The following is a 12,709-nucleotide window of genomic DNA, read 5'->3' on the forward strand; positions in this document are numbered from 1 at the left end:
AAAACATATATGCACAAAATTAGTTAAATGTAAAATAAAAACATGATAACTTGGTGAAATTTGAGTTGAAATCAAAGTAATCAAAAAAGCTGTAAATAGTAAGTCTGCACACAGATTTGGCTAGACCCCTGACTGACCTGATTTATTGATGACTTCAAAGCATGTGTGTTGGATCAGTAGCTTTGGTGCTAGCGTCCTGAATAACAGTTCCCTTATTTTGGAGCTGACAAGTGTGTCGAACTATTATTATTATACTAATGTTGAAAGTATCTATGTTTTTCCCACCCAATTTGGTCACCGTTATTTCCTACTTTTCATTAATTTAAGCATAATTTAGACCCATTTTACCTCTTTTTATGCACTGTTTCCACTTTACACCAATTTACATCACTTTTTCTCACAAATTTGGCTAATATAACAAATTTTTGCCATTTTAAACTCATATTTGTCACTTTAAAACCCTTTCTACCACTTTTTTTCCTGTCTGTTTTTGCAGCTTCTAACCATTTTCCTCTTTTGTTGCCCTAGCTGACCCATTGTTGCCACTATAAACAATTTTTTTCCACTTTTAAGCCCATTTTTGCCCATTTTAAACACATTTCACTATTTGTTATACCCATTTTTACCTGTTTTACCCACTTCTGCCACTTAACAAAATTTCCCACCCATTTTTGCCACTTTAAAGCCCTTTTACCACTTTTTATGTCAGTTCTTAACCAACTTTAACACTTTTTTTGTAGTTTTGTGCCACTTGTATCTAATTTTTGCCTCTCTTTTCAACAACTTTTCCATCAATTTTGCCATTTTTAACCCATTTTAGCCATTTTTAACACACTTCTGTTTTTAATAAAATGGTTGTAAAAGATATTTGTTGCTTTGATAAGAGTGGCTATTATTCAGGTTAAATGTAAAATATGGACAACACAGCTTAACTCTACAATGGACCATGATTTTGCCCCCAATTTGTGGGAGTCCCTGTTCTCTGCACCATTATTTTTGGGGTCACAGGCAAAAAAGGTTGAGAAATGCTGCCGTATACAGCCTAACTTCAAAAAATACCAAAACACCCCTTTAAGTCTTCTAACACATCTGTTACACAGCTGCTTTCTTTTAACAGTCAAATGTATCACTCATGAAGCTTTTTTTTTTTTTTTTTTTGCTGTGGATAACATTAAACATTTTTTGGCAACTCAACGTATCACTTGATACCTACCACCTGGAAACAGTCAGGCATTGATTATAAAGAATATACAAATGATCAGAAAATAAGCTACATCTGTACAGTCTTCAGTCTGCTGTATTAACAGCTATAAAACTCCTCAAAGTAGCTTTAATGCAGAGGCAAGGTTTTTTTTCCTTTAAACAGAAACCCTGCAGTCTTTTCTAAACAATATTCAGCTATTCCTCCAGAGCTGACTGCATGTATCTGTGTTAAATTCATGACTCTATTATGGCAAAAACATATGTTGTGCAGCGATCATATATCAGAATCAGGTCACTGTATTTCCACCGTGCCAGTGCACAGTGTCCGAGAGCTAACCTCAGTGATAGGTGGGGCAGAGAGGGAGAGCTTGTAGTGGGCCGTCTAGTGAAACACACCCTCCTCTGGTTGGCCAATCATATTCAGGGAAAATGTCACCCTGGAAATGATTGACAGGCCCCAGCTCTGAGTGTTGGTGAATGCTGAAGTGGGGAACAAGTATTGCATACCCGTACAGCTGGGGACACATAACTCACAGCTAGGGTTGCCTCCAATGTCTCCAGTGCGTCCCATTCAGACCACAGCCATGCAACTCTACACCTGCTAACAAGGCGGCCTGACATTCTGCCTCCACTATTTACTTTCCGCTGTATTTATGATCTCTTGTCTGTTCTGGAGCCAAGCCTTCTTATACTGCCCTTTGATTTCTTTCCATTAAAATGGTGTTGCTTTACTGTGTCAATGATTGTCGGGCCCTGTGTCTGAACTTTGAACCAACCAGGCAAAGGCGCTCTCTCTCTCGAGGGCTGTAGGTTGGGGTTAACTCGTTTACGATTTGCACCATAAAGCTTCCTGAAAGGTTGCTGGGGCTGAATAAGCATGGATATGTTAACCTTAGACCTTCTCTTGCACAGGCGGCAGGAAAAGGCTACATCAGGGGGTGTGGTTTTTGAAAATGTGAGGGAAAAATCCAACTTGACGTGTCTTTTTCCCTCTCCTATAAGAGCAGGTGTTTGTGAAAGCTGTCCCAGGAGAGGCAGCCTGGCTACGCTGTTGTGAGACCGCTCCCACCTGTGAAGATCAAATATGAGACATTTATTATACAGGGGGGACTTATCTAGCACTGCCTATCTGATGGGCTATGTAATGGAGAGGCCCTGCACAGATCCACTTTCACTGCCCTAAAAGGCTGGAGAGGTGACCCAAAAGGAAAACATTATGTGAGGAAACAAAGGCATCGTAGGCGTGGAGGAGAAACCCTCTAAACGGTCATGTCTTCTCACTGTGGCGACTGGAACCAACGGCATATTGTGTATTTGTTTGTGTGTGAGCTGGAAGTGTCAGGCCAATAAGGTAGTAAAAATTCCTGATACTTACAACAAAGTGAAAACAAAGACAGATGGGAAGACACACATTGCAGTGGAGCCAAAGTAGCAAACTTTTTTTTATCAAGTATCAGTAAAATAAAAATGCAGATACCAATAATGAGTTAAAATTCAAGTATCAGCATCTGTAACCTGCCAGGCAACCTGCTTCTGATTGACCTACTGAATAGCCTTAAAGATATAATATGTAGTATATGTAGTATAAAACATATGTATGTCTGCATTAAAATATATATATCAATTTAAAAGTGGCCATTCTTGTATTAGAAACATTTTAATTGAGGTCTTACTGTACCTTGAGGATTACCTTTAATTTTTCAACCACTGAGAAATGATCAGTTTTTATAATTATAATGGGACGTGTCTTGTCATGGTGGCTGCCATAGGTTGCGAGCTTGATTGCCTAAACTTGGCTCTGTAACATGGTGTGCCCCCCCACCCCCCCAAGTAAACATGAGCATTCTGGGGCCGCTTTCAGCACAAATGTGGAAGTGCCTTTTTAAGTGCATTTCTCCCTCAATATCAGAAAATTTTCAATGAAAACAATTCAAAACTAGAAGTAACCAGCGGAGTAGGGCAGTGTTGGTCTGTACTCGGCATATTGTGTTATTGTTTTGGTTGAGAGCCCCCTAGTGGCGGAATTTTATATACTGTGGATTTGTTTTTTTGTGTGTGTGTTTTCCTTGATTCACAACATGTAATTAAAGAATCAGGTTATCTTGTGAGTGGTAATCTTAACTGAAGGCACACTGTGTTAATTCTTCAGATGCTCCTAAAGTTTCAGCAAAATCTAACTCTGGTGGTCTCTCATGAGTCATAAATGACTGCAGAGCTTAGTAGGGATGTAACAAACTCATGATGACATATTTTTTACATTCTGGATTAGCATAATGAGAATATTTAAAGATGTTTAAATCTCTGATTGAAGACATGAAGTTCAGGTCTATTAACAACTTATCAATAATTTCTTATTTCAATTCTCTGGCAACAAAAAAAGTAAAAAAAAAAACAAAAAAACAATTTTCTTTCAATTTTCTTTAGAGGTATTAATACTTCTCAATTTTGAGGCTGTACAGTACTAATTAAACAACGAATCTTCAATAAAAATGTGATGTTACTGCTTTAGCCAGGCTGGCAGGGTTAAAAACAGACCGAGCTCTCTGCTGGTTAAAAAAAGACTTCTTCAATACATGCTTTTATCAAACCACGTTAAATGGTCCAGTTTTGGCATCAGTTTTTATGGGTATTGTGATGTACCCATAAATCCTTAATTGGTTGTATCAGAAAGTACCAAAGCTTTTGAAAAAAACTTTTTTTGCCGTGTTTTTAACTATGGCATGCCAGGAGCAAGCAAAACCCAGTGCAAGGTGGCCAGACTTATCACTAAAGGAATAAAGAGTGTTTGATTTTTATTAGCATCATTACCATGAGTACCAGCAGTACCATCAGAAAAATGTGCGTACGGCACAGGAAAGCTTTCAACATCAGCACTGTCTTTCATGTGGGCACCAGCCAAACACCTTTCATTAGATCAGCCTCCTAAAAGTCAAATAGAAATCTCGACTTACCAGCCCTTCAGCTAATCCTTTTTGCAACCAACACTTGCTTCAGTTCTGTGTTCAGTTATATAACAAACAACAAAGAACTGTGCAACACAGGCAGACAGAGAATCAACACGATTACTGGCAGCAAGCAAGGAGAATAGAGCAGCCAGTTTAATTGTAGTCGACGCCTAGAAAAGCTGTACCTGTTTTGTAACTTACAGCTTTGACACAATGTTTAAGACAGACCGAGCTGATATGTATGTACATTTATTCAAACATACATAACGCATGCCAATAAGCTAAAGGTTTACTCAAGAGCAGTGTTAGCATTACTGCTCTGTTGATGGTAGTACTTCTTTAGTGGTCAGTTTCAGTGTCAAGCAACAGAACCAATGAATGAAAAACATGAAATTTGGTGCAACCAAACAAGGTTAGATAAAAATAAAGTCTCATGACTCAAACAATCCCCTTCATATTTGACCAGCTGGCAGAGTTCCAACATTTAGATTTACATGAACCCTTTTTATAACTTCAGTTACCTATAACAAGTATCCACCCCTTTGAATGTTTTACCCTTTTACTGACTGCATAAATCAAACATGGTCTGTATATAATTTGGCTTTTTTGACAAAAAAAACTTTTAAATGTCAAAGTGAAAACATATTTCTACTAATTAATGTCAATTAAATAAAAACATGTGGGGTAAAAAGTGACTGCATAAATCTTCACCCCTTTCCAGTCAGTACAGATGCACCTTTGACTGTAATCACAGCACTGAGTCACTCCCCAATCCCCAGTTTTTGACTACATCTGAATAAAGGTATAAAAGGCCAAAAATAAATCCTAAAAATAATTGAAATTACAAAATTTAAAACCTCACTTACTCCCTGGTGCTTCTTCTGGAGGTGAGAAAGTGTTCCAGTCGACTAAAAATCACTACCACTATCTGTCTGCTTCAATTGAGAGTTTCTAAGAGTTTTCTTATAATGAAACATTTCCACCATTTATCTAAAGATCATACAATTAAAGGATTAAGAAACCACTGGCAGGATTTTGATGAAATTTTGTAAGTCCCTGCAATATTGACATGTTGCTTTGACAGTGTTTCCTGGATTGCAAATCATATTTCTCAGGAACCTCAAGCAACACATTTTCACTGTTGCTTCACTGGATCTGACTTCTGTCTCTTCCTGTCAGTCTTGTTTGTAATTGCACTGCTGCTGGTTGAATCTGCTTCAAGCACCTCAGAGGGGATTGCGTGCTGCTCGTGCAAACTAGGAGAGATAATTGCAGGTGAGCTATTATACATGTAAAATTACTTTAATATACATGATGAACCACATTCAGGTCAAGGATTAAAGTGAAACCGTTTCTATTGTACACCTAATGATTCAGCCCCCGGCAGAAAAAGACGAGCATGACAGCGCAGAGAGTAAACACCTTGAGTTAATTAAAAGCTGCAGAGATAAGGCTCCACTGTCACTGCTTTGTCACGTTATAAAAAGGTCACCACTTCCTCCTGAGGAGAGGAAGTGGGACAGGCAGAGCTGGTGGGTATGTATGATGATGGAGCATTATCTCTATGGCCCAGGGATATCTGACATCACGCTCTCACACACGGGCCGTGCCACACGCACACTTTAAAGTGCCTCGTGTTTACACGTCAATTATAAAGAATCAGATTCCAAGTTTAATATACACACAACTATCCACACTTCAAAGTTTGTTTACATGCCATCAAGAGTGCCGTGTTTACGGACTGGTTCAGCTTCATACAGGGAGCACCTGGTTCAAGTGCGACAAGGCCGACACCTGATCAAATAAGCCACATAAAGACAGGGCCAGAGACGTATTCATAGTGTTCACCTGCCTGTATGAAGAAACTTTATTTAAAAGAACAACATCATCAGTAACTGCTTTTTCCAATCTAATTCAACATCATGTGCAATACAAATCTCTTTTTATTTCTGTCCTTTATTACCACTTTAATTGTTGTTTTTAAGGCTCACAATAAAGCCATTTTTATTATATTCACTCAGTTAAATTCTACTTGATTTTATGGCCGCTATTATAACCGCATTAAAGTGAGCTGTCGAAAGCACGTGGCATAGAGTCATTTGAGGTGTGTCAGACTACATTTGGGTGGTTACAAAGGCTGGGCAATAAGTGAGGCAAAGGGCATGAAGAGGTCAGTTAAATTGCTTCAATATACAGAGGTGTGCTTTGGGAAGAAAATGAAACAAACCAGTCAGTGTCATTCCCTTCATAAGAGAGTTACACCTGCCAGCTTTGGAGCACTGCTATTTCCTTAGCAGATTTACTTTTTTATTTTATTTGTTATATTTTATTTCATTGCAAATATTGGCCAAAGAAAAGGAAAAAACTATACAGAATAAAACAAGAAATGCGATACATGCAGAGCATGATAATTTTGAAGTCAGATAATGAATAAATATGCAGGAGAAGCCGAAGAAACCTGTGTGGGCTTGTCGAGTCGCCCTCCTAAGTGAAAAATTGAACTGATGCTCATTCAAATGAGCATCAAATAGTAAAAATGATTACCATACAAGAAGATAAATCAAGATATCAAGAACAATATCCTGACGGGAGAAAACACAAAGCAGCAAATAAATAGACAATATTGTCAGAGAATAATTAAGAATTTGCTGCGCTTAAAGGGGATGAATTATGCAAAAATCACCTTTTCAGGATTTTCTAACAAAAATATGTGCCCCTGGCCTGTCCACAATCCCCCCACAATCTCTCCATTTCAGAAAATGTTTGCTGAAACGAGTCATTCTCAGATTTTCCCCTCATGATGTCATGTGGGGAGTTAGCCCCGCCCCCAGGGTTCGGTTGGCCCTCCCAGCTTGGAAGAAAGTTCTGCCCTCCTTTGGATCAGGATAGCCACATCTATTAAGCCACATCCATTTCCTGAGAGGGGCGTGGCCAGGGGCGGAGTCAGACAGCTCAGTAGAATTTAAAGCCACAGACAAAGAAACAGCTCGTTCTGGGCAGGGCTGACACATAGGGGTTTTTAGAAAAGCAAAAGTCCAATAGTGAAGTGTTTTTTCAGCATCAAACTTCACAGGCATGTTTTGGGGAACTCTGAGACCAATATAAACTTGTCTTAAAAGGGTAAAATATGTCCCCTTTAATTGGTCCAACAAAAAATATTTACCTTGTTTCTTGAATGAATTTAATTTGGTGCAGTATCTAATGTGAGTCATTAAGTTGTTCCAACAATGATGGATTCATGGCTTTTTTTAAAATGGGTTATACTGTTAAATAAGAGTAAAGGAATACACTTTATTAATAAAAATAAGCTGCAGGTGAAACTAGATATTATGCCAGTCAATCATTTCGTCAGACTTCATCTGTATGGCACCAATTTATAATCGGTGATCTATCAAGACAATTTATAGCAGTCAAAGTTATTGAAAAATAATATTTTTGTTAGATTTTATGATGGCATAGATTTGGTGGTGAAATATACTGTTCTCAATGATTTTTGTTTTCTACACTTCACGTGTCCTTGGGTTTCTTGAAAGGCGCTATATAAATTCAAGATATTATTATTATTATTATTACACTTAAACTGACTCTTGAAAGCTGAAGCTTCAAGGAAGCCTGATCTGTAAAAATCAAACTCAGATCAATGTTTAGAGCATAATCATCCCATTAACACTGTGAAAAACTACAAAATATTCCAAACCCACTCACATTGAAAACAGACTTTAAAGCATATCACCTTATCTTAAAATAACTAACTGGGATTTTCTGCTCTTCAAAGGCCCCATTTAATGACACCATTACATAACAGCCTCCATATAAAATCGTCCGCTTGTGATCCTGACCCACATATCTCCCTATCTCTGAAAGCTTGTTTATTGCTCTGGCAGCGTCCAATTGGATTGATATAGATAAAAATTCTCGCCAAGCTGGCATGCTCACTATGTAGTCCTTTTACTTTTAAGTCAATAATTGATTGATTAAAGATCTGATTACCTGATGAGTCAAAGCACATCCGGTCTAAAGACTTCCTCATGAACAGATTTGGTAAGAATCAATTAGATATTGAAGCTGTGTTTTGGTTACACCATTAGTTTGTCATCTCAAGATATGATCGTCACAGGAAACGTATGTTTAATCATTTAAAACATCTAAATAACAGATCTGGGATTGCAGGATGGGCAGCAGAAAAAAGGCTAAATATGCAAAACAAAGTATTTTTATAAGGCTTACTGGAAGTCTTTATAACAGTTTGCTAGTAAAAGAAGGTTTCAGTCTGTTTTTCTTTTGTCTTTTTTAGAAGAGGAGGAGTGGCTGACATGTTACATGTGGATCACAGATGGTGTCTTTATTATGTGATGTGAGAAAAAAAAGTATAAAACATTTATGAGCAGCTACATCTGTTCCCAGGATTGGAATAAAGCAACTCTCTTCCCCATAGTTCAGTTTTATTTTATATTAGTGAAATAGCAGCCCTAATTTGTTCCTAATTCGACCCAATGCCATATTTGAGTCCATTTGACCTTCTATTTAACGTTATAGTGAGAACAGTGTTTTAATTCTTTATTGCTACTTTTAGAGATAAAACTTTGCACAACTGTTTGTTATTTTTCTTTTTGATGCTGGATTGAGTTTATGGAAGTTGATTGGTTCTGTTTCCTTTATTCCTTTTTTAAGTTACTGAATCTTATTATGCATGGGGTTAGATTTTCCAAATATCCGGTATACAGAAATGTCCAAACTCTTATTCCAATCAACATGTTTCTGCTTAAAACTCCCCAAATGTACTGTTTCACTGTGGAAAAAGAAACTTCATGCATTCTTTAAATATACTTAAAATTGTTGAGTCTGCTGATACCAATATTATTCTGATAGGACCCTTTATCCACTCATAAAAATAGATTTTTGTTGTAAGATGGAAGAATCGCTTGGCACATCTGTACTTCTCAAGACAGGTGCGTCAGAGGGAAACGTATCTGACAAACAGTTCAAAGGAAGGAAACTACTGCACACTGTCCGTCCAATTATCTGAGGCCTGATGAAGCTCTGGTACCCAAATGTTGCAAATGAATACCAGTTCTTTTGCAAGTTGGACAGTCTCTTATCCTAGTCTATTATTGTAACAATAAACTAATTTAAATGGTCAAAAAGACTAACGATTTTCACTAATTTTACCCCCCCCCCCCCATTGAGAATCTATGGGGTATTGTCAAGAGGAAGATGAAAGACACCAGACCCAACAATGCAGATGACCTGAATGCCGCTATCAAAGCAACCAGTGCCAAAGGCTGATCGCCTCCATGCCACGCCACATTGATGCAGTAATTCATACAAAAAGGAGGCCCAACCAAGTATTGAGTGCATAGAAATGAATGTACTTTTTAGAAGCCTTACATTTTTTTTTAAATATTCTTTTTTTTTTATCTTATGTAATATTCCAATTTTCTGAGACACAGAATTTTGGGTTTTCATTATCTGTAAGACATAATCATCAACATTTCAAGAAATAAAGGCTTGAAATATTTCACTCTACGTGTAATGAGTCTATATAATAAGTAGGTTTCACTTTCTGAAATGAGTGACCAGAAATATTGAATTTTTTCATGATATTCTATTTTTTTGAGATGTATCTATATTTGATAATGTTTTTCACAGACAGAGAAATTCTTAATTTTCATAACAGTAACAGGACATGTGGCTGCCATGGGTTGTGAGTTCAATCGCCCACACTTACCTCCGTAAGATGAAACACCACCCACACACGCATACACTTGGCAAGTCAAGACCAGCACTGCTCAGTGCCGCCCACCTCTCCATCTCAATACTACTTCTTGTTTTGAATCGAGGGCTCTGTTCAATAAAAAGGCGTCTTTACTAAACAGCAGACCTACTTTTGGTTGTAATTCATAAACCGGTATTTCTCAAACACAGAATTGCCTTTGTGCAATTTTTGCTCCTTATAAGAAATATACGAATGAAAACAAAATGTGGGTTTTCTGTTGAGTAAAGACGCTGTTTTATTTAACAGAGTCCTCAATTTAAAACAGTAGGTAAACAACGGAGATGGACAGCACTGGCCTAGACTCGCCGTTTTGTGTTACTGTTTTAGCTGAGTGCCCCCGGTGGTAAAATTCTACATACTGTGAGTTTAAACTCTTGAACACAAAAATCCCTGCAGACTCAGTTACAGTAACATGTAAAACACTTTATTTCTTTAAACGCAGTCAGAAAAAACACATATTGTTGTGTAAGTCTGACTAAAACTGGACTTTTAAATGCATGTGAACATAGTAGTTTGACATAATACTAAATTATATTTCTCAAACTCTAAACGCTTATGCATTTTTGCTCTACCTTAGAACTTCATCCAGATATGGATGGAACTTTCTGTGTGTACGTTTCATTTATTTTGTCCATATTCCTGCACACTGACTTGATGCTTACAGATACAGACCCAACATTGCAATACCAACAGTAATTGGGGGCAGTGTTGACAGCTACAACAGAACAGCGGAGCTGCAACAAAGGACTCATGTAGGTCCGTTTGAGACAGCGACTTCTACTGGATTTTTTTTTTAATGTTAACCGCAGTGTAACAGATGTGAGAGAGTATGTGGGCAGTAACAGTTGTGGTCTGTAAAAATGCATGAATCTGGGGTGTAGATGCCCTAATGGGTAAGGTGCACCCCCATGTACTCAGGCGTCCAATTCTGGCATGTGGCTCCTTTCCCGCATGTCCCACCTCCTCCACTCTCTTATCCTTGTTTCCAACACTATCCGCTGTCCTCCTCTGTAAAGAAAGGCACTAAATGCCAAAAAAACAACACATGGATCTACTGTGAAACCTAAAGGGAGCATAAATGAGCCAAAAACACCTCTACAATGATAAGATCAGTTTTCTTTGACATGTATACACCTAAATCAGACCAGACTGGACTAGGCATTCTGCGCATGCTCCACCACAGTCTCTTCACAGGGCTTTGGCCCAAAAATGGAATAGCATAAATGCAAAGCATAGCTGAAGTCATCTATCTTCCGTCATGAGCTTAAGCCAGAGGTATGGCATTCATCTCATTTGTCTCAAAAGTAAAGCATAGTGTGTTTGTGAAATGTACAAGCTGTAAAATGTATCCACATTTTTCACTGTTTGACTTACAACCTGTTAGCTGCTTGCTAACTTGTCAGCAGGAAGAAAGTCAAGAGCAACTATCTGAAAGGGGGGAAATCGCCACCTTGTGTAGTGTAGTCTGACATACTCCATTCAATATGTTTACTGGGACAAACTGCCAACTTAAGCTAGTTCTACTTGACGGTGCTTATAAACACACTGCCTGTGACCTTATATGAGAGTTGTAGCATTACTAAAAAACTGTCATTTTAATCATAGCAGTTCCTGTGGATCATTTAATCCTCAAACAGAATTTTTACGGGCTGAGGTGAAGCAGGCCTGTTTTTGTTGTTTTTTTGCTCCTGTACTGTTTTTGCACTCTAACCACACCAAAGAAAATGAATGCAAACATTAAAAGGGATTATAACAAGATGTGTGAGAGGGTGAGGTACCTGCCAAGCACTTTTTAGCCAACATGTGCATGTCGAAGCAAAGGAATTAGGAGAGGGAGAGAAAGAGAGAGACAAACAGGAGGGCGAGCTCAGATAGGGCTGCAGTGCTGGGACAGGTCTTGAAGCAGAAACTGTGGCCTTTTTGGAGTGACTCCAGGGCTTGTAGTGCAGGTCTCCTTTGATAATGGGCCACAGTATGTGTAAGAGTGTTGGGCTGCAGCCAAGGTACACAGCCCTTTGCTAATAGTTAACAGAGTGGGCAAACAGTGGAAGTCAGCGGCATGGAGGTAGGTCAGAGAACTGCACTAAAGACACACTGCTGTCCCCCTACAGCACAACCCTCCCTCCCTCCCTCCCTCCCTCCCTCACCCTCACCCTCACCCCACTCTCCCTCCCTCTCTCACTGAGATCTGGCACCGCTCTAGGACTCTTGGCTCGGCTCCTGGCTCTAAGGTTTGAACTGCAGCTTCATAAACAGCCTGTTGACTCATATAGGACAAAGTGCTGTGACAAGCACCAAAGTAGGACTTTATTCATAAAATACTGCAGGAAGTAAACACTCCTCGAAGCAGAATCACAGTAACAGCCAGATTAAACTAGATTATGATTCAAAAACACTTCATTACCATTGCTAAGTGTCAGTATTAGCCACCTTGTTGTTGTGATTTTAAGGCTAATAGATCAGATTAGGAATGACATCAATCAGAACTGTGCGACTGTGAACACGCACTCATTTCCAGGGTCAAAAGCTGTGAATACACAGACGTGGAAAACACTAAATCTTTCTTAGAGCACATTCCAAGCATGTACAAACACACGTGTGTAAAATGGAAAGAATGCACAGAAGCTCAAAGTGAGCACCTTTGTTAATGGAGCATTAGAGGGGGACGATCAAAGCCTAGGACTAAGCCTCACAGTAATGCGGGTGTGACCACTCTCCAAATCCATAAATTAATTTAACAGACTATTTAAGGTCACTATTTGATTTAATTTCAAAATCATTCACA

At 38.6% G+C, this 12,709-nt stretch overlaps 1 protein-coding gene across 2 annotated transcripts in view; it reads right to left on the reverse strand.

Annotated features, from left to right (window-relative positions):
• Nucleotides 1–12,709, reverse strand: part of LOC121519335 (E3 ubiquitin-protein ligase RNF43) — a 170,717-nt gene that overhangs the window by 129,465 nt on the left and 28,543 nt on the right. The gene's annotated exons all lie outside the window — the stretch shown is intronic.

Source organism: Cheilinus undulatus, linkage group 12 (genome assembly GCF_018320785.1).
Source record: "Cheilinus undulatus linkage group 12, ASM1832078v1, whole genome shotgun sequence".
Taxonomy (NCBI): Eukaryota; Metazoa; Chordata; class Actinopteri; order Labriformes; family Labridae; genus Cheilinus; species Cheilinus undulatus.